The sequence below is a fragment of the Melanaphis sacchari genome, unplaced genomic scaffold (genome assembly GCF_002803265.2).
Source record: "Melanaphis sacchari strain LSU unplaced genomic scaffold, SCAv2.0 Contig11_pilon_pilon, whole genome shotgun sequence".
Lineage (NCBI taxonomy): Eukaryota > Metazoa > Arthropoda > Insecta > Hemiptera > Aphididae > Melanaphis > Melanaphis sacchari.
Genome location: NW_020270469.1, coordinates 1221112 through 1247903, shown reverse-complemented (window position 1 = coordinate 1247903; position 26792 = coordinate 1221112). Strand labels below are relative to the sequence as shown.

The 26792-nt window shown below is 23.9% G+C and overlaps 1 protein-coding gene across 1 annotated transcript in view; it reads left to right on the top strand.

Moving 5' to 3' along the window:
* Positions 1 to 12769: 12769 nt before the first annotated feature.
* LOC112604164 (acid sphingomyelinase-like phosphodiesterase 3a) overlaps positions 12770 to 26792 on the top strand; it is a 196052-nt gene continuing 182029 nt past the window's right edge. The window contains exon 1 of the mRNA XM_025353067.1: positions 12770 to 13037. The gene's annotated coding sequence lies outside the window, so the exon portion shown is untranslated. The remainder of the gene's footprint in view (positions 13038 to 26792) is intronic.

Genomic DNA, 26792 nt, shown 5'->3' with positions numbered 1-26792 from the left:
GGTAACAAAATATAATTGGTTTTTATCGTTTAGAAATACATGAATGTATATGAGGCACCTATTATAAATTGCTTTCTGAATTTTTATTTTGTATAATAATGGTTTTTCCGACGAGTGTAGGACGTATTTTTATCATTGTTAACGTTAACGTTTCGTATTTGCCGTTCATTTTGTACGGTTTAGAACACTCAGAACCATTGTGGAATAAATTGTTCGGACAACGATCGTGCAAATGTACATACAAAGGTATTGTAAAAAATAGGCTGTAGCAAAGTTCTTTCTCTCTATGTCATAGGTACTATACGCAGTGTATTTTCAATTATTATTTTACTCAGATAGTTGTCTACAAACAAACGAAAACAATTCTTACGTCGCGTAGACCTTTTTCTTAGCAACAGCAACAAGAAAGTTCGACATGTTCTATTTATATGTTATAATGTCATATTTATTCGTGATTCGTGTTTAAAATAAAACAAAATATGAACACATAATTATAAATATCTTATTGTAGCGCTACTGATGTAGCTTTCAGCAAAATAGTTTTTAGCCTGAAGTCCGCTTTTATCTTATCACTTAGACATATCTTTTATTTTTCATTATCTGAAAAAGCTTTTTCACTAAAATGAAATAATGCGGCTAAGTTATAATTATACAATAAATACTATTTTACACGTTACCACATTATATTATTTAAATATATAAAATCTATCTTCGTTTTTCTTAATGTTGCATGCAAGTCGTTTAATTTTATTACATCAATCTTAAAAAAAAAAATATTAATTTATTTACTAAATTTTTTAAATTATATTTGTATAGTGTCATTTAACAGCTGATTCAACAGTTATAAAATTATCAAAATTGTGGCCAAGACTCGTAAGCTGTATATCTATCTGTTGCCAAATTGACTCTGTTATTTCTAACAAAAAAAAAATTAAAAAAAAACATCTACTGTAAAATCAAACTTGTGAGCTTATTTTTCAGACCCTTTCATAACATATACGTATACGTTTCTGGAAATATTTTGAATGTAGGAATTTTATATAATTCTTGAAATTTAAATAAAATGCCAAAGTATGACATTTTAATTAGTGGTTTTTAATCAAAATATATTTACTAATTTGATTTATTTGTGAATATGTATATTATTTTAACACATCATTTATATACGTATCTATTTATTGTCGCATAAATTTATTGTGTGATCTTTTCAATTGTCTAAAATATTATTTTTTACACAAATATTTTTATTGTTTTAACATTTTAACTTGCAATTGTATTTTATTAAAGATTGTGGAGTTCTCCAAAACTGATTTTTCACCTGTTACCTGATATAATATTTAAATTATCATAAATAATAAAATATAAATAACTAATAAACTATCTATGCATTATGAATTATTTACCATTAGTTAATACTTCAATTATCTCCATAACTGTTGTCTACATTTGGTGCCAATTTTAACCGTAATACCAACTTCTGATGATTTAAATTTCTTATCAAATCATATTTTCAATGCTTATGTTTTTATTGATTAAATTTATTTCCGATTTGAGGCTCATCATTCTATAGAACACTTAGTCAATAAATGTACTATAATTTACTTAATATTTTTTGACATTTAAATATTAATACTTACTTTCTATACAGACCTTTAAAATACCTATATTTTCATATAATTCCGGATTAAACTTTTCCAGCAACATTTATATCATCCTGTCGAAAAATTGCAGGTAATACGACTAAAGGTTGCACTTGTTTTAAATAGATACAATAATACTTATTATTTAATAAATCATGTTATTTAAAAGCTCCATAGAAATCCATATATTTCGTTAGATCTCTTAACACACAATTAATAGTTATATTGGATAATATTCAGAGTAATTATAAATATCTGTAACATTATCATACATACAAATTAAACGTCTGTAAAAAAATAATGAAAATATCAGCTCAAATATTATTATATATTAAGATCTAATACTTACATTCCTACGATATTTTATATGTTAATTATTACATAAATACATTGTTAAAATACAAATAATTATAAATTAAGTTAAATAAACAATTTTTAAACTGGTAAAATTTTTGCCTAAGCAATCTGACCTCTAAAATCGTTCAACATCATACTGATATAACACCAACGACTGTTCTTTGCAAAAATCAGGTTCTGTTCTTTGGCATGATAGCAGAGTCCGAGCGTGTAGGTATCATATAATATAGGGCCAAATACGGAGAGTTTACGTGAATACCTTGATAACTATATTATTATGACGTCGTAATATTTTATTCGACTGTAAATGCCTAAATATTATTAATATGATGTATTGATTCGAACGCGTACTGATATCCAACAATCGTTATGTGCGTTTGCGGTGACGGTGGCGGCAGCGACGACTGTTTGACCTTAAACAGAAAACCGAATGTGAATGGTAATAATATTTTATCGCCGATCGGACTACAGCCACTGTGCGTACATCATATAATATATTATTATAATAATATAATACAACATTTATTATATGGGTAGACTATGGCGGCGATTGCGGTTACCGATAATGGAAACGCCAATATATTTCCGTGTATAAAACAGGCATCACCCCGTTCGTACCCACCAAGACCACCGACCATCATCGAAAAGCTGTTACTCCATATGATATTATTATTATTATTGCTATTATTACTACATCAAAAGTATGTGATCGTACTAAAAACTATTTTATTTATACGTCGTATCGTGATTAACAAAATGCGGCTAACCACGTCGCACGTATAGTGTTTAGCTCAGTTATTGTATGCATACTATGTCCTCTTGGTTATTACTTATCTTGTGGAGATGAAACGGTTCTATTTCGTTTTGAATACGTCAGAAGTCGAAATATATTATAATATATTTAATGTCGGTACCGCACATATTATATTATGCTATACGTTACCCTATCCCTCACCGTCATCCTGTTCATATACGATACAATATAACCGACTGTCAGACGTCAGACTGTTTAGAGCTGTATCAGCAGCTGATGCAGATTATTTTTCATTTGTTAGGTGAAAATAAATTTAAAATATTTCATTCGTATATATTTTTTTAAAGTTGTTATTATGTGAGTAGATTTTTGATATACAATTTAAATTGTTGTCATATAATTTTATTGTCAATGAAATAATCAAATTGCGATTCTTACAAATCCAGAAGAGTGGCTGATAGGTTTTTTTTGAACAAGATTAAAATCGGTTGATTTCAAATAGATATTTTATAATAATAAAATAAAACAGTTTTAAATATTTTTAATATACATTTCTAAGCAATATCATACTAATTGTTTAATTTTATATACTGCACAAAATATGTCACCCCAAACATACTTTTTTTAAATTGTAATTGCTATATTATTATTTATTACATGAATACTTTTTTGTTTTATCGGGTACGTACCTATCTAAAATTATATATTAAACTAATATACAACGGTAGACTGATAATAATAATTCAATAGCATTAATGGGTTATGGGACTTCTTGCAATAGTATATTAATGGTTTTGTGTTAGTTATGTCAAGTTAAATAAATAATATATAAACTTGTTTTTGAAATTAAATACAAAGTTTAACTCTGAATATTTTATTATATTTTACAAAAAAAAATTACCTATTTCGAATACAGAATAGTTTTTAATTATTAGTTTTGTTTGTAATTGATATCCTATTACATTTATTTTTTGTTTTAGGTAACCATGATATTTTTAACTAAATATTTTACATTAATTTTAACTGCATGAACAGTGAACACATACATCGATATTTTTAGTGATATAATCATGAACATGAGATTCTTTAATTGTATATTTTCACTCAAAATTTGTTCGGTTTCGAAGTGGTTGAAATGATAATGAAAGTTCTACGGGAGGTTTTGTCGTTTTTGATTTAGAAAGGATAGAAAATTACATCGGTTTAAATATTACATGTTCTTTACTCTTCTTATTATAGTTTATTATTTTTAGTGAATGTGACAATAATGGATTCTAACGATTTGATGCTGCATCTCTCCAGATCTGAAATTGAATTAGACATTACTAGCTTTATGAATATTTTAACAGTTAAATAGACAATAACATATATAATATGTAATTATCCAAATAATACTAAACCTGGTAATTTTTTAGAAAATCCTAGTTTCTTGATCTAGAATTGTTAATCAAATTTAATGATTGGTAGGTAATTTACAGTAATCATATTTCAACAGATACCTAGCAAAAAATACTAATTCACAGGTATTTTTTATTTTAATTATAAATTTCCAAGAGTTTAGAGTAAAAATGGAAATAAATTTTAAATAAATAAGTAAGAATTAAATATATAAATACAAGTTAAATAAATTAATATTAAATAGTATATAAATACTATGGGAATTAATAGTTATAGGTTTATTTTATTTTTTAGATAAACGCTTAGACTAAATTAAGTAATGAGGCAAAAAAAAAAAAAAATTAATTTTTTCAGTTTATTCATCAATATTATTATTTAGTATGTTCCAACATTTATAGAAATTGGTTTAACCTTTTATAATTTTATTGTAAGATGTAGTTTATTCAAATTTTAAATCAGTAATTTGTGTTCTAGAATATGTAAAGTGTACAAAGAAAAATAAAATATTTTTAAGCATGTACGATCGTTAAATTCCCAATAATTACGTTTTAAAAATTCAACTACCTATATATAGTTTGTTTTATTACATAGTATATTGATATGTTTGAAATGTTAAATCATTCGAAAAAGTAATTTAAAAAGTATTTAACATTAGCTACTTTTTTAATTTTACTATTATTAATGTAACACTGAAGTATAAATATATTAAATCTGTATTAAAAATATTAATATGTATTTAATTGGTATCAAAAATTATTTTTTTGTTTAACATAACAACAACGCAATAATTGTTGATTGAAAATATATTTTTCATTATATATTAAAAACTATTTTTTACTATAGCATGTATAATAGTGGTTTCCAACTTTTACTAACATATGCCCTCTTTGTAGATTTTCAAAAATCTCGCTCTCTCTCTTATAAATTAAAAAAAATAATCACTTTTTTATACATTGGGTGTTCCCAAAGTATGCAGTTTTTGAACTTGAAATAAATCAGCCAAAATTTTTAATTAATTTAAATTTTTTATTTCATTATACTTAAGATACATTTTAATTTAATGTTTAAAAATAAATTATCCGCCTCAACTGTCTCTGTAGGTCTTCATTTCCAGGAGTCAATTTCACATTCTCTTACGTTACCATAATGTTTGGTTGTACACGAATTGTACGGTTTTGACCTAGTTGTTTTTGTGTTTCAACTGAACCAGTTTGTTCAAATTTCCGTATTTATTTCAGAATTTTTAATGTAGTAAAACCTTATATACGTCTAAAAATCGTGAAATGTTTACGAACAATTACAGCTGAGCACTCGTTAGTTTTATAATGGGTTTTCATTATAAGTATACGCTGATGGTTACTGAATTATTTCATGATGATTAAGTTCAATAAAAACTAATTACCTTTTAATCGGATCAATAAAAGATGACAAACATAATTAAAATAGGGTTGATCACTTTCAAACAAAAAAATAACCTAACCATTGCGGACTTTATGAAACACCCTTTATACTTAACAAATAAGCTATTCAATATTGAGAATGACTAATTTTTTAAACATAGTAATAATTATATAATATGAATAATAGTAAATTATTATAGGTATATGTTTATACTATCCCTTCTAAGAGGTGTGCCTCCAAGTTTGGAAACACTGGTGTTTAAAATACCGAACAAATACTAGACATGAATCATGTAATTGAAATAATAACAAGCCATCGAAAATAGATTTTACATCATCATCAAACTGTGGTATACTATTTCGGAAATGATTTAATACACATAGTTATGATAATCATCTGTTCGGTGTGCACACAAATGCTATTTACTTTATCAAAGGAACTCCCAGGTGTGTTTTTATAACGAATTTATATATTTAACTTAAGGAGAAAAGACTTCTTGAATAATTTTCGTTCATTTGAATTCAAATATAACTGCTTCTATTAGTATTCAAATTGTTTTAGTATTTGAATAATAAGTTTTAGGGTTTTCTCATTTCTGAAACTAACGATTGACCAAAAAGACTGTTTAAAACAACATAATATGTAGTACTCTACATAGAGGGTCTAAATGATTGGAAATATGGAATATCCTTATTGTTGCAGTTTATTTTTGGACAATATTCACTAAATTAAATACTTGCAAAAAATATGAATACAATGTATTATATAACTGTGCCTATATTTTGAGTATCCTATATGTAGCTAAATATAAATTGACATTAATAAATTTCTTTTTATTTCATTAAAACTTGATCAAAGAAATACGTCTTTTGATGCTATCATTTAAATTGGATTTTTGTAAATATAGATTAATTAATTTTTTTGGAATTTGATGGATATTAGAATATTAGAAGCCATCTTTATTTTTGATGTAAAATCAATAATACATTTTTATTTTATTTCAACTAGAATACGTCTCATGTAGATAATATAACTCAAACTAGGTCTAATCACATTGTAGCATTTCTTATGTCTGTTTTAAAAAATAAAAATAAATATCTATATTTATCATGTATATAATATATTTTATTTTTACAAAATAATATAAAAATATTATTTTGTAAATTGGTATCTCTTATATATTATTTTTGTCATTAACCAAATATAAGTTTTATACGTACCAAATGTAAAATAAATAAAATATTTTATTTCATATTCAATGAGGGGAATATGAAAACAGATTGGAGATTTATTAACCGACCGAACAATATGCAAATGTGTATTGTACATGGATAGGTTTGAGAAAAAAATTCAATTGTCAACATTTTAATATGATATAAAAAAATATATCTATAAATTAGGAATGAAATAGGAAAAAAAAGTAAAATACGGACTGAATATATGAGTTTCATAATTTATGATTTCACTAAACAAAAAAATTAAATCCATCAACAAAATGTTAGTGGTTATTTTTCATTTTTTACTTTTATAGTTAAAACATAGTATTTTATATGTTTTCGAATATTTAAAAATCTTAGTTATTTTTATTAATTATTAACTGATAAATTATAATAATTAAATTTATTTAATATTCAATACCAATGATATTTAATATATTACGTCAAAAATCATAAAAATAAAAAAAAAAAAATGTACACTTTTTTATTTATTTCAGATTGTTGTAGAATATTGAAATTTAATATTTAAACATTAAATAAATACAAAACCGCAAATATTTCCTAGTATTTTGATTAAAAAAGCAATTAACAACTGTTTGTGAATATAGAACATTTTTTTTTCGTAAATTGCTTAAGAAATTCTTTTTTAAAATAAAAAAAAATATATAATATGCAAAGCAAAACTATCAGGCATGTGAAGTAACATTTAAACATTAAAAACCCAAGTATTTAGATAAATTTTCATCATTGAACTCAATAATTTTTATTATAGTTTAAATACCTAAATTTTTATGAATATGGATAATTTTTAATAACCATTACGTGTTTAAAACTATTTAGATACGTTATTATAATACTGGCTACTGTATCCTCGTTTAATTAGTTATTTTGTGATTGAAAAATGTACCAAATACTTGAGATGTTTAAGTCTAGGATAAATTTGTACAGTGTTAAGTTAGGGAAGATATTATCCAAGTTGGTTTTATTGTGCATAGACATGGCTGAACTAAGAACTCGTTGCGTCCCTAGTAATAATGATGCAAATAATTCAAACACGGCAATCACTGAATTAGATAAAAGTTTAAGTCACTATGGTAAAATAATAATATGCTGTATAGTTACTAACAACAGTGTTTTTTCTAAGTTTTGTTTGCTCTTTGTTATATGTTTGAAATTAAACTCACAAAAATTATCAAAATTTATATTATCATAATAATATACATATATTAATAATAAAAAAAATATTTAGTGTTGTAAATATTCACAACAGTTTCGTTTTACGAAGTAACTTTGATAATGAACAAATCATTCATTTGAGTTATTGACACTAAGCAGTAAATACCTTGTGAATACATCTATAAATCTTCTAGAAAGAACGAAAAGTTTGTACAAAATAAATAATTTGATTTCTGATTTTGAGAATCAAGAGGATTTGTAATCAGAGTCGGCAAAAATATTGCTATTGCGCAAATATCAAAAAAACTTAGTGAATGTTAAGAGCTCAGAGTATATAATATGGTTCATATTAACCAATGCAATAACTGAAGCTTGTCATATTTTTATATATTATATGATTTAAATTTGTGTCCTACTTAAGTGAAGTTAATTATAAAAAGTATTGACAATACACAATAGTTTAATTTTAGCAAGTTATTTACAGCTATTGTATTCTATACATTTTTAATGGTTCAAAATAAGTACATAATTAATAATTTGGTAAAAACAATTATTATTTTTATGTGTTCCAATGTATACAAATCATATAAATATAAAAATATTAATAATAAAAAGTCTTTTGAATGCTTAATTTAGAACTTATATGTTGGCTAATTTCTAGTAGTTATCGTTAATAAAAAAAAAAAAAAAAAAAAAAAAAAAACGAAATGATTTTTAGAGAATAAACAAAGTTATTAAGTACAATGTTTGATGTTTTACCGTCAGTTACAGCCGTTTACATGGTTTTGAGGTTCTGAAAAATCTGAATAGTGTTTATTTACATAAAGGGTTGTAACCTAAATATCAAAATAATATGGTGTCCACTTTTATTCACTCTGACTTCTTAATAAATTAACTCTCTACTGGAACCCTTGGAAGTACCCATCTACATCATATTTTGTTCTATTTTTATATTTTCATTCCCAACCAATCAATTTTGTCAAGATACATAACGACCAAATACACTCGGTTGTAGTGACACCCATACAACATGAGATATTATACGACCCACGAAAATATGAAATTCGAGAAATAATACTCATCATTCTGTCACTGCCACTAATTTTGTTGTCAAAAGTCACCATTAAATCTATTCAAGTTATTATTTGCACATCGTCTATTCGATTAACATTGGAAAAAAAGAAATACGTAATACGTTTATTTTATTTTTATTTTTAGTCGATTGCAGTAATGGATAATTTCTAAAGAGAAGCAATTTTTTATGGTGTTAAATTGGTATACATATAATAACTAGATTGGTTAGATTGATAGCTGGCTACATAATTGTTTGGGTTATACATTTTAAGGAGAATATTTGACTGGCCTATAAGAGCAGAAAAAATATAATCTAACAGGTATTTCCATGAGATATAATTACACATATATTTATAATATAATATATAATAATAATAATAATTATTATTATTATTACAGTACTATTATTGTCTGTTAGTTCAGCGGGGTAGTACACAATATTATGTCAATACAAATAACAAATATAACAAGTATTTTATTTTCTTTGCTGTTTTCATAATATTGATTTATACATTAATAAACACTTAAAAACTAGATATTTTAATATCTAAAGTACTAAAAAACTAAGTGTGTAAATTAATCTGAAAGTATTTTTTAGCTAAAATAATTCAAAAACTGTCAAAAATGTTAATGCGATTTCATTAATAAAATTCTGTTTAAAATTTATTTTTGCATAAATAATAAAATTGATTATAAGTGAATTTTAATTATTTTTTTTGTTGATATTATTTTATAGCACAATTATCTTGTTTGTTTTTATTAACTATTTGTTATTTTATTTTTATAGTTATGAAAATTTGAAATAAATTTATTCTCATTAATACATCGATGATGTTAGTAAGTTTTTAATATTATAATAATTTTTAATAGGTACCTATTTTTTAAAGTTTACTGAATAAGTTATCGTTATAATAGTATTAGATAAAAATGTTGTAAGTTTAAGGAGAATTTTAAGCTAAAACAAAAAAAAAAACTTTTTAAGGTGTTGTTAATGAATAACTTCCTCCAAAAATGATTCATGTGCTTATTATGATAACATTTTTTTGAAAATTATTACATATTGTTTTCAATAGCAGATTGTAAATATATTTTAATAATAAAAAAAAAAAGTTTAAGATTATCTCAAATAATACTTTAAATTTAAATTAATTAATTTAAATTCATATAGCTGCATGTAAAATAATATTTATGATAAAACAGTTTTAAGATTTAATAAAATATATGAAAAAAAAAAAAAATAAAAAAAATACACATTTGAATTAATGAAGACACTTATGAACGATAAAAACAAAAAAAAATAAAATGGAAAACAAGTCTTGGCAATTACAATTCATAACTATTTATCAACAAACAGTTACAAATTAAATATTGAGCAATTATTAAAATTAAAAAAATCAAATAAGTGTTTATTTACACACGGCTGGTTCAGATACTATCGTTTTCCCTTGGTTTGTAAAAACAATTTTTTTTTTAATTAGCAAATTTTCCTTGACTTTTATGGCATTATTAAAGAAATCCGATAATAATATTATATTTAACTGCAGGCTAAGCCTCTAATATTTCTTATAGTTTCAAATTTTCCTTTCGTATAATATTTCTAATGTTTATATACAAATAATTTTAAATGTTCTATTGAATAAATTGATTCCAGTTATATTGTTAGTATTATAGTTTTCGAAAACTTGCAAGATACTCCAATCAACCATATTATTTTTAGACACATCTAAAATAATTAATTATAGAATACGTATTAAATTATACTTTTTTTCTACATTCTGAAACAAATAATACATGTTTTATATTACAATATATTATGGTATATATTTGTTTTAAATATTGAGACAGGGAAAATATTTTATAATGAAAAATATCCAATTTTTTTTTTTATAAATACTTACTATAAAAATTATAAAAATTATGTTCTTTTTAAAAGTAAAAACTATTTTATTATTTTATTTATTATTTAGTCCTTAAAATGTTTATTCATAAATAAAACGAATTTTGAAGTTTTAAGTTTTTTTTTCGTATTATTATTTTGTATAAAAAGGGTAGGGGTAAGAGTATGTTTACGTGAGTAAACAAATAATTATATCGTGACATCGGGTGGTTTTCAGCAATATTATACACGTGTAAATGAACACGTGGTAAACAAGTTTCAAATGACTGTACTTAATTAACATACATAAAGTATAAAATTGAATGTAGGTATTTGATATCTGAGTGCTATTTAAATATCATTGTACTCGCTACGAATTTCGGCAACCTACTGTGGGGTAAAGTTATGAATGTCGTCGATTATTTTAATTTTGTAAATTGCATGGGTACAACTACGATATTGCAACAGTATCAAGGGACAAAGAATAAACGTGATTTCTATGATTTTCTGATCAGATAAAATCCATTACGTCAATATTGTAAAGCATTTATATGTGAATAGTTTTCTAGCATTGAAGTTTTATTAAAAAGATAAATTCTCATCGATGGTACAACGTAATTAAATCAAAGTTAGCAGAGTACCTGGCTGTGTTTGAATTAAATTTTTATCAGTGATGTTGAATAATATTATCGTTCATTTTTAAGTAAAAATTAAAAACTATTTTATTAAGTATTTGTATAATATAGACAAGATTGACTGTTTTCCGAGTATATTTGAATTATATTTTTAAACCTTTATTTTAAAATTATTAATATACATATAAAATAATATATTTTTATAAGTTATAACGTTTGGTTGTAATATAGATATTGTTTTATATTTTAATACCGAAGAACTCTAATAAAAACAGCGCTCCACAGCTCGATGTGTGTCCTTAGGTACCTATAATTCTATCCGTTTGTCTGAAACCTGTAGGTGTCCATACAGATCCCACAATAATATATCCGAAACATAACACTAGAATAGTGTAGTACACACTTGAAATAATTCAATATAATATATGTATTATTTAAAAATACACAAAGTTCTGAATATATTAGATTTATAATGCACGTCGTCACAACGCCGTCTCATATTTATTCTTTTTAGATCTCATTATAATCGAATCGCATTTCCGATGTCGAAATATTAATCATATAATTTAATATAATAATTATTGGTGCTGGGATTTTTATGTTTTATCTACATTTTCAAAGTTAGTTATGCTATGCTTGTTTTATAGTAGGTATATACATTTCATGTAGTATTAAATAGGAATAAGAAATTTTTTTTTTACGCAATACCTATTGATATTTTTCAAAATTAAAGTAATTTTTTTTTCAATTTTGAAAGCATTTTAATGTGCTATTGAGGTTGTCGTATAAACAAATATTATTAATCGTTAAATTTCAAAACGAACCTAATGACACACAATGTAAAAATCTGGATTACAAGTGGCAACGGAAAATTAAATAGAAATAATTCTTATTTTGGAAAGTTCTGCAATTCTTTTTTTTTTTATTTAAAAGGAAAAAATAATTTGTAAGATATTACATTCACAGCCGTAATAATTACGATGATAATTATATTATTAATATCCAAACTAACTCGAGACAGAGTGCTGGCAAAAATTCGTGGTAGCCCGCTAGCGTGTAACTGGTGTCGGTGAATTTCGCGTGGACTGCCGACGCGCTTGCGCTCCCCCTTTCCTTTCAGGGCAATCGCTATGGTGGATGGTGAACGGAGGGGGGGGGTTAATTTAGGGGTGGTTGAGACGGTATAAACCGGCCGCCGTGCGTGGTGCCCAAACCGAACTCAGTATTCTCGCTGACTCGTAGGGCAGACGTCGAACGTGTGTTTAACGCTCGCGCGCCACTTAAACCAACTCGTCAACGACATTACGAACGCGTAAAGTTTCGCGGTGAACTGAAACTGTATGACTTCAGACTTGTACCGTATTCCTCCGCTGACTTTGAGTGCATTATTTTTGATTAATATTCACTGTTTTTATAAACTTTGTTATTTCTTCCTGGATCATTTTGATTATTTTTTTCAATTGGATAACACGATATAACGTCTAAGCAGAAGACCAAAGTCTTATACCGGTAAGATACCAAATTGAATATATGATTATAATTTTATTAATAATAATAGTAATAATAAAACATTAATAATAATATACAATATCATTATTCTCACCCAGCTGCAGCGCACTGGTCCTCGTACACCATACACTATTTTCCCCGCTCTGTCCGCAGCCATGCTGTCAGTCTAATGCACAGACATTAAAAAACCATTACGCGACCGCGACTAACCGCTAAAAACACGATATTATTATTACTTTCCGGCAGACGATCAATTTCCTATTTTCCGCAAATTTTGTTCTTAAAAAATATAAAATAATATATTATTTGTGTATCGTATAAGTTATATTATTATTACTATTATTACACTTAGATCTACAAGATTGCTTGGAAAAAAGGCGTTTCCCGCCACCACTTGTAATACTTACTTAAATAATATATGTGAGTAAGTTAATTTACAAGGTAATATTTTACTAGTAAAAATGTACTTCAAATTTTATCATTTAATTTAATTTTACCACTCTAACTTTAACATGATCCCTTAAATTAATTGTAATTCAATATAAATTGTGAATATGCTACCAATTTTTGGCAATTGTTGCTTAACCAAATGGTTAACCATATATATACCATAATGTCTTTATTGTTAACACTGTTACTTATTATTACCACCAAAGATAACTATTAATTGTTATTTTTGATTAAATTTTGATAACATTTTTTTAAATTTTTATACTTTATATGAAGAGAATAGTATAAGGTATCATTTACACCAAACTATGTGCACTTAACTATTTTTTTCAATACATTTTGAACAATTATGTTTGACATAAATTCACCATACCTCTAACTATATTATATGTTTTTATACGGTCACTTTAGTGAAATAGACTACGTCAACTATTACTATAAATTAAAATTTATGCGCAACGAAGAAAAATCTTCATTTGTGATAAGATATTATGTTAGTTCTATGACGGAATTCAAGTCGGCCCAGAGTATTAATTGAGTTAGATGTGAATCTGTTCTCCACACGAGGACATCTTGATTAACGTTTTTATACAGTTGTTAGACTTAAAAATGGCAACAGTGTATAATAGTTCAAACAAATAGAGTACTAAAAAATAGTAAAAAATATATTTGAAATTTTCTATACAAAAACACGCCAGCCCTCCAATCTCATGTTTCATACGACTTTTGGGGTTTTTTGTACTCGTACCCGTACTAAATCTGCTATTTTTTTTTCTTTAGTTATTTCATTCAAACTAAATTAATACTCTACTTTTATAAAGATTTCGAAGTTAAATTAACCAGAATATATGTATAACATTTTGTTACTTTTACGAATGGAATATTGCATTAGCTTTTGTATTCAAATCAACTACCAACCTTAATCATTTATTAATACGCTTTAATAGTTATATTAGTGTTAGTTTCACGATATCAAATAATTAACATTATATAATTAAAACTCTAGGTTTTTATGTTAATCTTTAAAAAGTTCATATTAATTGCAATATAACAATATTTATTTATCAAAAATATTGATGTATTTTGTATATTTCGTTTTAAATATGTTGATTAATTTCCATTCAATTGATATTAATGCCACAATATTTTAAATTTGATGTCTATCAAATATTTTAATTTTTTTTATTTTATCATTTTATATTTTTAGACATTTAAATAGAGATTCATGAAAATAAAATTCCTAGTAGCTTATATTAATATTTCTGAACGGTAATGTGTATATTTTTTCACAAGAATTATCGTCTCTATTATGGTAAAATATAGTGTACTTATATAATCATAAACAATTTTCTAATGAAAATCAACAACGCTTTAGATGTATCATACTACACTATACTGTACACACGTTGTACATAATACATTTTTAAATTCATGAAGAATTTAAAAAAAAAAACCCATATAAACAGTAGTTTTATAACACGTTAAGAATATGCATATAATAAGTTAGCTTGATGATGTATGTATATACTAATAGATTTATAACATGTATTTCTGCGACATGATATTATCAGCTATAACCAATAGTATAATAAATCACTGAATTGTTTTAAAAAAAATAATATAGTACACTAAATGTCTAATATAATTAATATTTGTCAACAAAAATAATTTTTTTTTTTTTTTATATACTTCAACGTCATGTTTCCAAGACTGCTTAAATAATTGATTATAAACTATATATCATATTTGACTACTGTTGGGTTAATATATGTTACACGAAACAAAGGAGTCGTTAAGATAGCTATTTAAACTTCACTTCAAAGTCAATGTATTCACCTACAGACTGTTTTACGTGAAAATAATAATAATATATCCTTTACACACTCACGTATAACTGTTTAAGATAATAATGATTTTGTACTCTATTCCGTAATAAAGAGTTTATTTCTGACACGTCCATTTTTAGCGTACAAATTATTTTTCTTTTACTTTAATATTTATTATTTTTATTTTTATTTTTTTCATTTAACGTCTCATAATCTTGATATGCTTCTATATGTTAACACATGAGAATTATAATACATTATATCGTACACATCATATAAATCTCTTATATCGATAAAACGATAAGGTGATTGCGTTTTGCTTTTAAGTTAATATAAATATATATATTTACCATGAGTATAACAAACTTTTTATTTTAATTTTAAAAGTTTACTTTTGTGTGATCTATCTCCCAAGATGATTATTCATAAAATATATATATATATATATATATAAGCACATTTTAAATATTACAGTATCTAAATGAACAAAATTGTACGACTTTAGTGAATAGTATTGTAATATATCAATACTTTGTAGATTAAAAAAAAAATATATAATAAAAACCGAAAAGGGCGACAGACATTAAATAGAAGAATAGAATATACTTCAAAAAGTTATACATAGAATAAAAACTTCAGATGAAGTATTTAAAAATGATTACTGATTGTCATAATTCTTAAGTACTATTGGGTATTAAAATTATGAATAAGTGCTTAATGCATATTATAATACACGACGTTTGACATTTTTAAAACGGCATTCAAATTAGTTACGTAAAAATACATTATTAATCGTATGCAATTATTACCCACTAATATATTTGAAACAATGATTAGTTATCACAAAGCAATTAAAAAATGTATATTATTTTCATTAATTAAACATAGTGTAACATTTTATATATTTTTTATCTGCTTAGTGAATACGTTTTAAAATACTAATACAATTGTAAATATTTTTATGAATAAGAATATATTATTAATGAATTGATTTTATTTGTAATCTGATAGTAGTTTCATATAAAAACAGTTTTTATATATTAATTAAAAACACATATAATTTAAGTATAAATATTTCAAGGAATATTTTAAATTAAATGCATTAAGAAGCTATATAAATGATTATATTAAACAATTAGAATTAATTGCAAATAAAATAAAAGGTTGTTTTAAAATTATTATTTAAGAAGCTTAAATAAACGTAAGAGATTGCATGAAGACAAATTAAGATTATATGGCTGTTAGATAAACTTAAGATAAAAACTTACCGTGAAGTATTACTTTATTAATTTGAATACATCAGTACGATCAAATTAACATTTTAGTAAAAGTTTAAGTAGTTTTTTTTTTTAATATTTACGTATTCAAAATAAAAGCTAACACGTTCATTTAATTATCATTTAGATCGTACCTATCAAGTGTGCATGAATTTGGTAACTCTTAATTACTGTATGGATATTTTAATACCTACATGAAGCAATAACAGATAACGCTGCCGTATATTTATAATGTAAAATATTTAATAATCGTATTAACTATATTATATTATCAGTTATCGGTTCCAATCAATTTATGACCATTTCCAAACTTATTGAGTTATCTATAAATTATATATAAAATATAAGATTAACATTAAACATTGTATTATAAAGGCTTTTTGAGTATATGTTTTTCAAATTAAAAGCAATTGAAATACATACCGGAAATTAATTGCAACACGTTTTATGAAATTAGCTTTATAAAATCACACTCAATTAAATTGTTCCAAAAATGAAATTCGGCTTCAAAATGTGATCTACGTTAGTTTAGAAATATATTTTTAACCAAATTACTTACAAATATTATCTATTAAATTGTAATAATGAATTATTATAACTGAATGAAGTTGTCTTTTTATTATAAAATAAAGTAAATCATACGATGTTAATGAATTCATAGCATTATGTTATAATAATATTGAGCAATTGATATTTAAAAAAACATATTATTACCAAACACATAAAATTCTATTATAACAATATCATACTTCTCATTGAATTTATGTATAATAGATATTTTAATTTCGGATTATACAAAAATAATTTTTATTAGTTTTCGAACGGATGTTATATATATATCAGAAGAACAGAATATATTAATTTTAAATTTTAAACAAGTATTAATGATAAAAAAATAGAATGATAAAATGTATGGAAAATATTTATAGATATCAAAAATTAAATAATAACACCTATAGTACATAATATATTATGATATACTATATGATTTGAAATCTAAAAACCTAATCCAAAATAGATTTCATTCATAGATACAAATTTAATGACGGTCGAAATTAACTGAATTCAGAAAGACACGAAAAGGTTTGAGTTATAGTACAGAAAAATCATAGATATATTTAAAAATATATATCAATCAATTCATTACATTATATAGAAAACTCAATTTTTATTTGATGAAATTATTTATTTATTAAGAAGGAGAAATTAATTATTTAAAAAAAAAAAAAATCGACTATAATACAGCTTAATATTAAATTAATACAATACAGTTCAGGTAAAAACGAAATGTGATCTATATTTGTTGTTATTAACTTTATAGAATACTCAATAATTGATTTTCTTTCGAAATATTGAACATCTCATATGATTGTGATAAATAATTAAAATAGTTTAAGTACATATAATAATCAAGATATCTGGATGTTTTATTTGCAGACCTTTTGTAGATAAAACTATAAGATGGTATTTTTGCATCTTTGGAAATGGCATGTCTAGTGATATATTATAACTTATGTCTTTAAGTGAATAATTTTTCTTTGATCATTTTTATATATTGAAGTAAATAGCGGGTAATTTATCACTAATAATATAAGAAGAAATATACATTTATATTACCTATAATTTTCAATATATTGTTAATTAGGTATATGAATTTATAAGTTATAACATAATAAATAAATAAATAATTTCTGATTTATTTAAAATTAATGAAATTTAAATTTATAATTTAAATAATATAAAATAAACCTTTAAAACTTAAAAAAATGTGCATCGAAATTTATATCATTGAAATCAGAAAACAATTATTAATAACAATTTTTAATTTTCAATGTAATAATAATATTTTATAATAATATTAAGAAGAGGTTATTATTTATCTAATATTTTAAAACATATTTAAACTTTGTCTAAATATATACATGTTATTATACGTATAATGAGATTTTGAAACTTTAAAAGGTATTTTTAGTCTTTCACACCTTTTCCATCTTAAGCTTACATTTTATACAAACCGTATACAGGTATGAAGGATACTTTGTATGTAACTCGTTCGTATTTTTTCTAACCAATCTCTTATGTACAAGTATGTATATATATTATGACATAATATAATATTATATTAAAATCTGTGATTATGCGTTATGTCATAATTTTATCTTTTTGAAAAACTGTTTTTATCTTTTATTTTTAACTACTAAATTAGATAAACTACGAAATATAACATATATTTTTTATACTCATATAATTTATACTATATGATTATTGAACTGCTAACTTATAATATTATTATAATTATTAATTCATCATTGTCAACAATAATTAAACTAGATGGTATATATATTTAAGTATTATTTACTAACTACTCGTACTTATAAGTAATGAGAAATATAATTTCAAAATAAATTAAATATCTTTGATATTCATTAAAAATAATAAAAAAATTAAAAATCTATGCATTTTATAATATTATATGCTACATTTTCGGTACAAAAATACGATATTGTGATCAAATTTAAGATGTTTAATAATGTATATCATAATATCCAATTAAAAATAAAATAGACATTTAAGTAAATTTATCGGCATTTATTAGTCTGAAGTAATGGTCAGGCCTTATGAATCGTAATTATTTAAATAATTGTATCAATGTACTTACTCAAATCCATAAAAGTATGTAATCTACTTAATCATAACTGTATAAGCTGTCATTGAATATCAGTTGGGTGTAAATTAGTGACTTAATTTAGCAATTCAATAGCTTAAAAGCTAAACTACGATTAGTTAGTTATACTGTGTGAAGATTTGTAAATTCCATTAAAATTAATAATTTCATAAATAAAATAAATGTTATTCAAATAAAATATACAATATTTCCATATTTAAATGAGTAATATTTTAAAATAAAAACATAAAACAAATCAAATTAGTTTTAGATCATTTAGCACGTCGAACATTTTGAATTTTGATATCAAATGTTTACATTTAAATGTAATGCGTTAAAATTGAAAACCATTATTTTAATACTTGTTATTAGATAACCTATCGAAAATAATTGTAAGTAAAATATTACACATCTTCAGCTGTTATATATTTATTTTTTTTATAATACAATCTACCAAAAAGCAATTAGTTATATATTAATATTAATTGGCTAACATATAACTTTAATGCAATATACTATTAAAATAAGATATGTTTAACAGTTTATATACAAAAAGAATTTTTGTTAACAATGTGTTTTATTTTTTTTTTTAATTGAATATCCCTGAGAGAGAACAAGCTTCGCATTAGAAGCACTTTAATTGACATTTAATAATACAACTATATTAGGTTAAGTTATTTTATGTTATGTTGTTGATTTTTTTTTTTTTTTTTTAGACTTATTAGAGTAAATCCCTGCATCAGGATCGTTTTAGACGGCAAGGGGGATTTTTAGGGAGTGTGAGGGAAGATAATTCGTTAATTGCTAAATATACAAAAATAATTGTAGTTTTGCCATGCACGCAGCATTAATTTACAATATAATTGTGTTATTGAATAATATTGTTTTATGTATATTATATTTGTATAATATATCATATAATATAGTTAAATTATTACATGGTTCTGATAAAATTATAATGAAAATAAAGAAAATACATACTACATCACTTTCGTGATTATTATATTTTTTAAGTACTTTTTTAAGTATAAATTTAAAAAAAAGACTAGTGACAAAATGGGCATTTGTCTGTACAGGATTTTAATGATTCACCGACACATTACAACATCTAAAAATCTATAATACCTAAAAATGTTTTTTTTTTTTTTTTTTTAATACTTAGTATCCAAAGTGTGACTAGACTAATAATTGCATTAATTTAAATTTTTTCTAAGAAATTATTTTCAATACTTGAACTGAAGTCAAATTATTTTTTTAATAAAATATAGTATAATGCATCATTATATTTACATTCATATAGGTAATTTGTTCACAAAATTGTTTACTTAAAACATATCTATCTCGTCAGAAAAAATATGTTTGTAAATAAAATAACCAACCAAGCAAAAAAAAAAAAAAAAAACTGTGCCAAAAATTCACCGTAAAACGAGATTTCAACATTGATTTTATTTCATACGTAATATTTTAATACTCGTACATGATATTACATCGAATTAAAAGTGTAAATATACTTTACACAGTGTAGAAGGTGGTAGGAAATATTTGGTCTTCTTCTTCTTTAGCAAACACCGTGAAAATATTCACTTGGTTCACTTTTAATCCGATCGAAAAGTTCACAAAAAGTATGGATACACGTTTGGACGTGCGCTCCGGGAACAGGTGTTCTCCGCAAGCGAGTTTTTTCGACTCATCAATCACGGAACATAAATGATTAATAACAGCACAAAAACGTATTGCCGACAACGGCTGCCGACTTACAATAATGTTCACGAATCTAGTGGGGATTGTTCGTAAAACACGACCGAAACACTAAGACTAGGTATTTACACAAAATATTACTACAAAGACGGACTTGGAGTAAGTATACAGGAACGGAAATCTTCATATGATATGACATACGTCTTGTCGATATTATTACTAATATTATTATTTAAGTAACGTCCCACAATTTTACTTCTGAGAAGTTGTGGGATGCTGTCGATCGTAATATTATATTGTGTTACCGTTTCACCCTTCTTATACTTTTTGAAGAAGATTATACTGACAAATGAGACTCTGTAAGACGCGTAAGAGATTTCGGTTCTTGGATCTGTGACATTAGGATAAGTATAAATATAAGAGTATAATTATAATTTTTAACTACATACCAAAAATTCTCGAATTCTTGGGTTTTTCCCTATTATATCAAATAAAATATCCACCTCATATTTTTTTGTTCTTGCGTAATTACTCCGCTGCCACTATATTAATGATTGTGGATCATAAGTCAATATATATATATATTTCCTACTAAGATCGATTTATCAACTTTAACAATTGTTAGATATGTGTTTAAAAACACTGAATTAATAATTAATCTTCATAGTAGATTTGTTTTATTTTTACATAATTCTTTATTGTTCCGTACTATATAAAACTTTATTCTCTATGAAAAAGTCTAAATAAACGATTAAATTTTATGTGAACTCATTGATACTCTTAGTTGGTTTTTGATGTAAAGTATATTAAGTATATATTTTATTTTATATATTTACGTAATTGGTTATTTATTTTAAAAAACCTAAGGATAGTCAAGGTTAGTTGTAAATATCCAAGTGTGACGCCGCCAATGACCATTCTATATTATAAAACAAGGCTATATTTAAGACCACTTCGATATTTATTCAAGTAGCCGTTCAAATTGAAATGAAAATAAATTAGCCATATTTGTTTTATGGAATACAAAATATTAACAGGCTAAGAAGAGACGTCTGTTAGTAATTTTTTTTTTTGTTAGTTTATTTTCTATGTAATAAAAAAAATATAACTAATATTTTTTATTTGATTAGTTCAAAAATGTAACATTATTTTTTCTTATAATGACTAACAGTATATTTTAAGAACTGTCTAATACAGATTATCATGATTTTAATATACACAAGTATACAATCATGAAAAAAAAAAAAAATGTATTTTTATTTAAATTTATTTTTTATAAATGTTTATCTGATATACCTATTTATAGAGTATTTAAAACTAAGAGAATATATTATAAAACCTATTAGAATATATATATTTTCGTGCAATGAATATTTCTAATTACTTTACTACTAAAAATCGAAATGTAGGTATACGATATATAATACTTCAAAAATACCATACAAACAATTTTTTTTTTTATGTTCTTTATATTACATATCTTGTGTAGGATATAAAAAAAATGACTTATAGACTATAGTAATAAAAAGAATGAAAACCCTATCACTATATTTCAAACATTGTATGATAGACAGTGAAACAAATATTAATAGTTAAAAATAAGAGTATTCTGATATTAAGATAACTAATTTATATTGAATAAATCAATTAAAAAAGAAAAATTGTTCTATACATAAAAATAAAGTTAAATATTAAATTTTTTGAAAGCTTCAGTTTAAATTATTACATGATATACAATAGATTCTTGTTATGTCGAATCTTAAGCAGAACAGAAAAAAAAAATTCAAGATATTGGGTTTTATAAAATTATATATAAAAATAATAAAATATTTAATAAATATATCATTAAAGTTTGTATTATTCCTGCTTTCTAATATTTCTTCAAAATTGGATATTACAGAAAATTTGTCATCCTTAATATATGTAGTGGTCTCAACCAAATTTTCTTATGTTTTTAAAGCATGTTCAGCTTATTGAATTGTAACTATAGTGTCTTCCTTTTCTTTTGTAGTTTGTCTACACTCTCCCTTAGATTTTTGATGGTTTATGATAAAATGTTGTTATCTGTCCATGTTCTTATCGTAGTAAAAATAATATTTGTGTACTTGAAATGACGAAAAACAATTAAATTAATATTGAATTATCGAGAGTAAAACGCTATTGTATGTAATGGTAGTTTCAAGAGGATTTCAATGTAGTTCGAAATAGCGACATTTGACATAACAAGAATAATATACTGTATTATTACATTATATTAGTATACAATTTGTACGATAAATTAAATTTACTTATTTAGTTTTTGTTATGCCTAGCACCGATACGTTTTGATTAATTAATAATATTTTTATAAAATAAAAAAAAATATAAATATAAATTCACATAACAATACATAGATACTTATTACAGAATTATTCCAATAATTCTTCGTTTTAAAAATACAATTACAAATTATACTAATCTATTACAATAATTGTCCAAATAATTTGTTTTTCTAATTTATTGCAAAAATACGTCAATAGCAATTCCAATTTTAAAATCAGTTTTTTCTTGATAACTTTATTTTTCAGTTATTTATTATACATTATATTGTATTATTATAAAACAAAATTAATTATTTATAACAATTTTTCTACTACTTAATATACATATACTATAGTCAAGAATGGGTGTTTAGTTTTATAACATTTTTTTTTTCATTATTTAAGTAGATATCGTGTCATGTCATAATAAACTAAAGACAGAAGGTGAAATGAAGATATCGTGTTTTATTCAAAGTGAAAAGTTTATTTATTTATTTATTTATTTATTTTTTTTTTTTTGAGGTAGTATCAAGTAGGTATACAGGGAGAATAGTCTAAAACACATACTCACACGAAAAGAAGTGAAGAAAAAAAACTTTGAAGCTATTAAAGGACATCTCACAGTGACATAACTATAACTTTTCCTATTAGCCAAGGCGTTTCAATATTTCGAGACCTCATCGTAAAGTCTTGCTTTCTAGCCACGGCACCTCATGTACTACTGCCATTTGAAAAATTACTCAAAAGTTTCATATTAGGCTTTATTAAAGTTTTGTGAGAGTTTCACTATTTCACTGTTTCAACGACACCTATTCTATTTTATTCCATTTTTCATCATTCTCCCTACTACACGATCAGTTTTTTTTTTTTTTTTAATACGATTTGAAATGTTCCTTTTGTCAATACACATGATGTTGTCACATGATGTTATGTCACATATCATTGACCAAACCTTCATCTTCCCTTCAACTTTTTCTGTAAATATAACTCTCTCTCTCTCACACACAATATACATAGAATAATATAAGTATAAAATAGAATATATAAGTCACGTAAAAACTATTAAAAATTATACCTAGATATTTTAATGTAGTGAAAGTAACTAAAAATTATAGTTTTCAAATAAATATTTAATTGTGATACTAAATTCTAGGTATAGTCAAAAAAAAAAAAAAAAGTAAGCAAGTGTATAACAGTTTTCTATACGCTAGGTGCCAAGTGGGTCACTGTTGTGGGTCTTAAATTTGAATTCAATGATTTACTTTTATATACAAAAAACGATCTGAGTAGATACGGTCTGTCAGACTTAATCACTAAATATATTTTGTTACATGTTTTTTGCTTTGTATATACCTAACTATAAAATTTATTTATTTTACTTTTACTTTTACGAAAAGATATATCTGAAAATATTACATTTATTACTCGTACATTATTAGTTTTTAATTGTTATAATAATAAATATTTGTACTATATTTAATATAAAAATTATATTACTCAAAATATTATAACGTACTCGTACTTCTGTAAATACCATAAAACAGTAAAAATTTACTCATAGTATAAATAGATAATGTTATCTTAAAATTATCATTCTGTATAGTAAAGTTTATAATAATATAATATAAGTAAAAGACTAAAGTTCTCACAAATAATGTTTTTAAATTATAACAAAATAATTAATACCATTATTTATCGTTTAAACAAGTAGTTTCGTCCAAATTTAAACTTAAAATATTTATAAAAAAGATTGTTTTAGTTTTATATTTATTAGATTTTATGGTTTAAGCATGAAATACTTATGAGAAATCTTGTATTAAATTATTACTAAAGTATTATTATAAACTAGCGATGCCGGTTGATGCTTGACTTCAGAATACATAAGTGACTGAGGCCAACTACCGCGCCACACCAGGCGACTTAATATAAATTTATCATTACACATTAATTACACATATTGGCAATATTATATTATTATCACTGGTAATTTATTATTTTTTTTTTTTAATTTTAGGAAAATTTAATAACAGATATTTACCAAAAATAGTGAATACCAATAATAATATAAGTTATAACTAATAATATCTTAATTTATTTATATATTTCTTTATTATAATCTATATGATTGTATGTTCATCATCTTGTCTTCAATACCTATGTTCGTAATTAGAAAAAGGAATGCTAAAGCTAAATAGAATTAATTACATTTTTTTTTAGAAATAAAAAAAAATGTGTATTAATAGAGAAGTATACAAATTATTTATAAATTAAATTGCGTAGTTTTATTTTTAGTCTTTGCTTATATCTGAAGTTAATTTAATAGTTATATATTTTTTAAATCAGATTAATAACTTCCGTTTAGTATTTTAACTGTGGTAAAAATGCAGACAACTGCATAACTTTACCGTAAAAGATAAAAAAGGAATATGGAGATTAATGTTTATTGGAAATAATTTACTATTAGTCTGGTGGAACTCAACGTATATGGATAAATTCGATGTAAATTGAAATATCATAAGGGTAACAATGTACAGAGTTGAGCGTTAAGCTCATGGTTAAACGTCATTTGTACGATGCTCTTTTTTTTTCTTTTGCTTTATCTCGCTAGGTAAAATAATTGAGGTAAGCGATGATTCATTGACCATGTGTTTAAACCTCGATGCTGCGGGTATCGTGGGCGATCACCGAGTCCATCTAATCGGTCGAAACATGGAGGATTGATGATTGAATGCATGTTTTCCTCAGAAAATTCGTAACGAAAAATTTCGAAATACTACGAAAATAATAATAAAATGAGCTGATGTATAACCATGAAATCATTATTAGAAGGTTTTTTTTTTTTTTATAAAACAACTCGATCTACCCTAGTTGAAATTTATTTGTCGGATGTAAAAATAGCAGATTTAAAATGCGAGCCGCTAAATAAAATATCACTGGTATCAATTTTCTTCAGATGTCTCCAGTGAGTCATCCAACGACTGGTTCAACAGAGGTTTTTCCATATGTGTATATATTTTGTACCATTTTTCACTTATACCAATTGTGGGAAGGGTGGACTGAGTATAGTATAATAATATAGTATGACTATATCAGCGTTTCAATAAGTGATCCGTTCAACACAAATTGTTGTTTTTTTATTATATGTTTTGTATAATACGTTTAAATACTTTTATAGTTTTTTTTTTTTTTTATCAAACACACATTGATGCTTACAGATATTTTAATAATTAACTTTATTTTTATAGTTAATTATTGAATACAATGTATGTATTCATTAAATATTTCAAAAAAAAAAAAAAAAACAAAAACAAAACATCGACCAATTAATTTTTATGATATTATTTATAACTCAAATTATAAATACAGTCAATTTTCTCAACAAGAATGTTAATATAATTAAATTTATTTAAAATGTGCTATAAAAATTCGATTTAAACAACATCTAGAAAATGCTTTTAGGTTGAAAATCACAATACTATACTTTATAACTACTATTATTTATTATTCTGAGGCATTTACTATAAATAATAAATATTTAT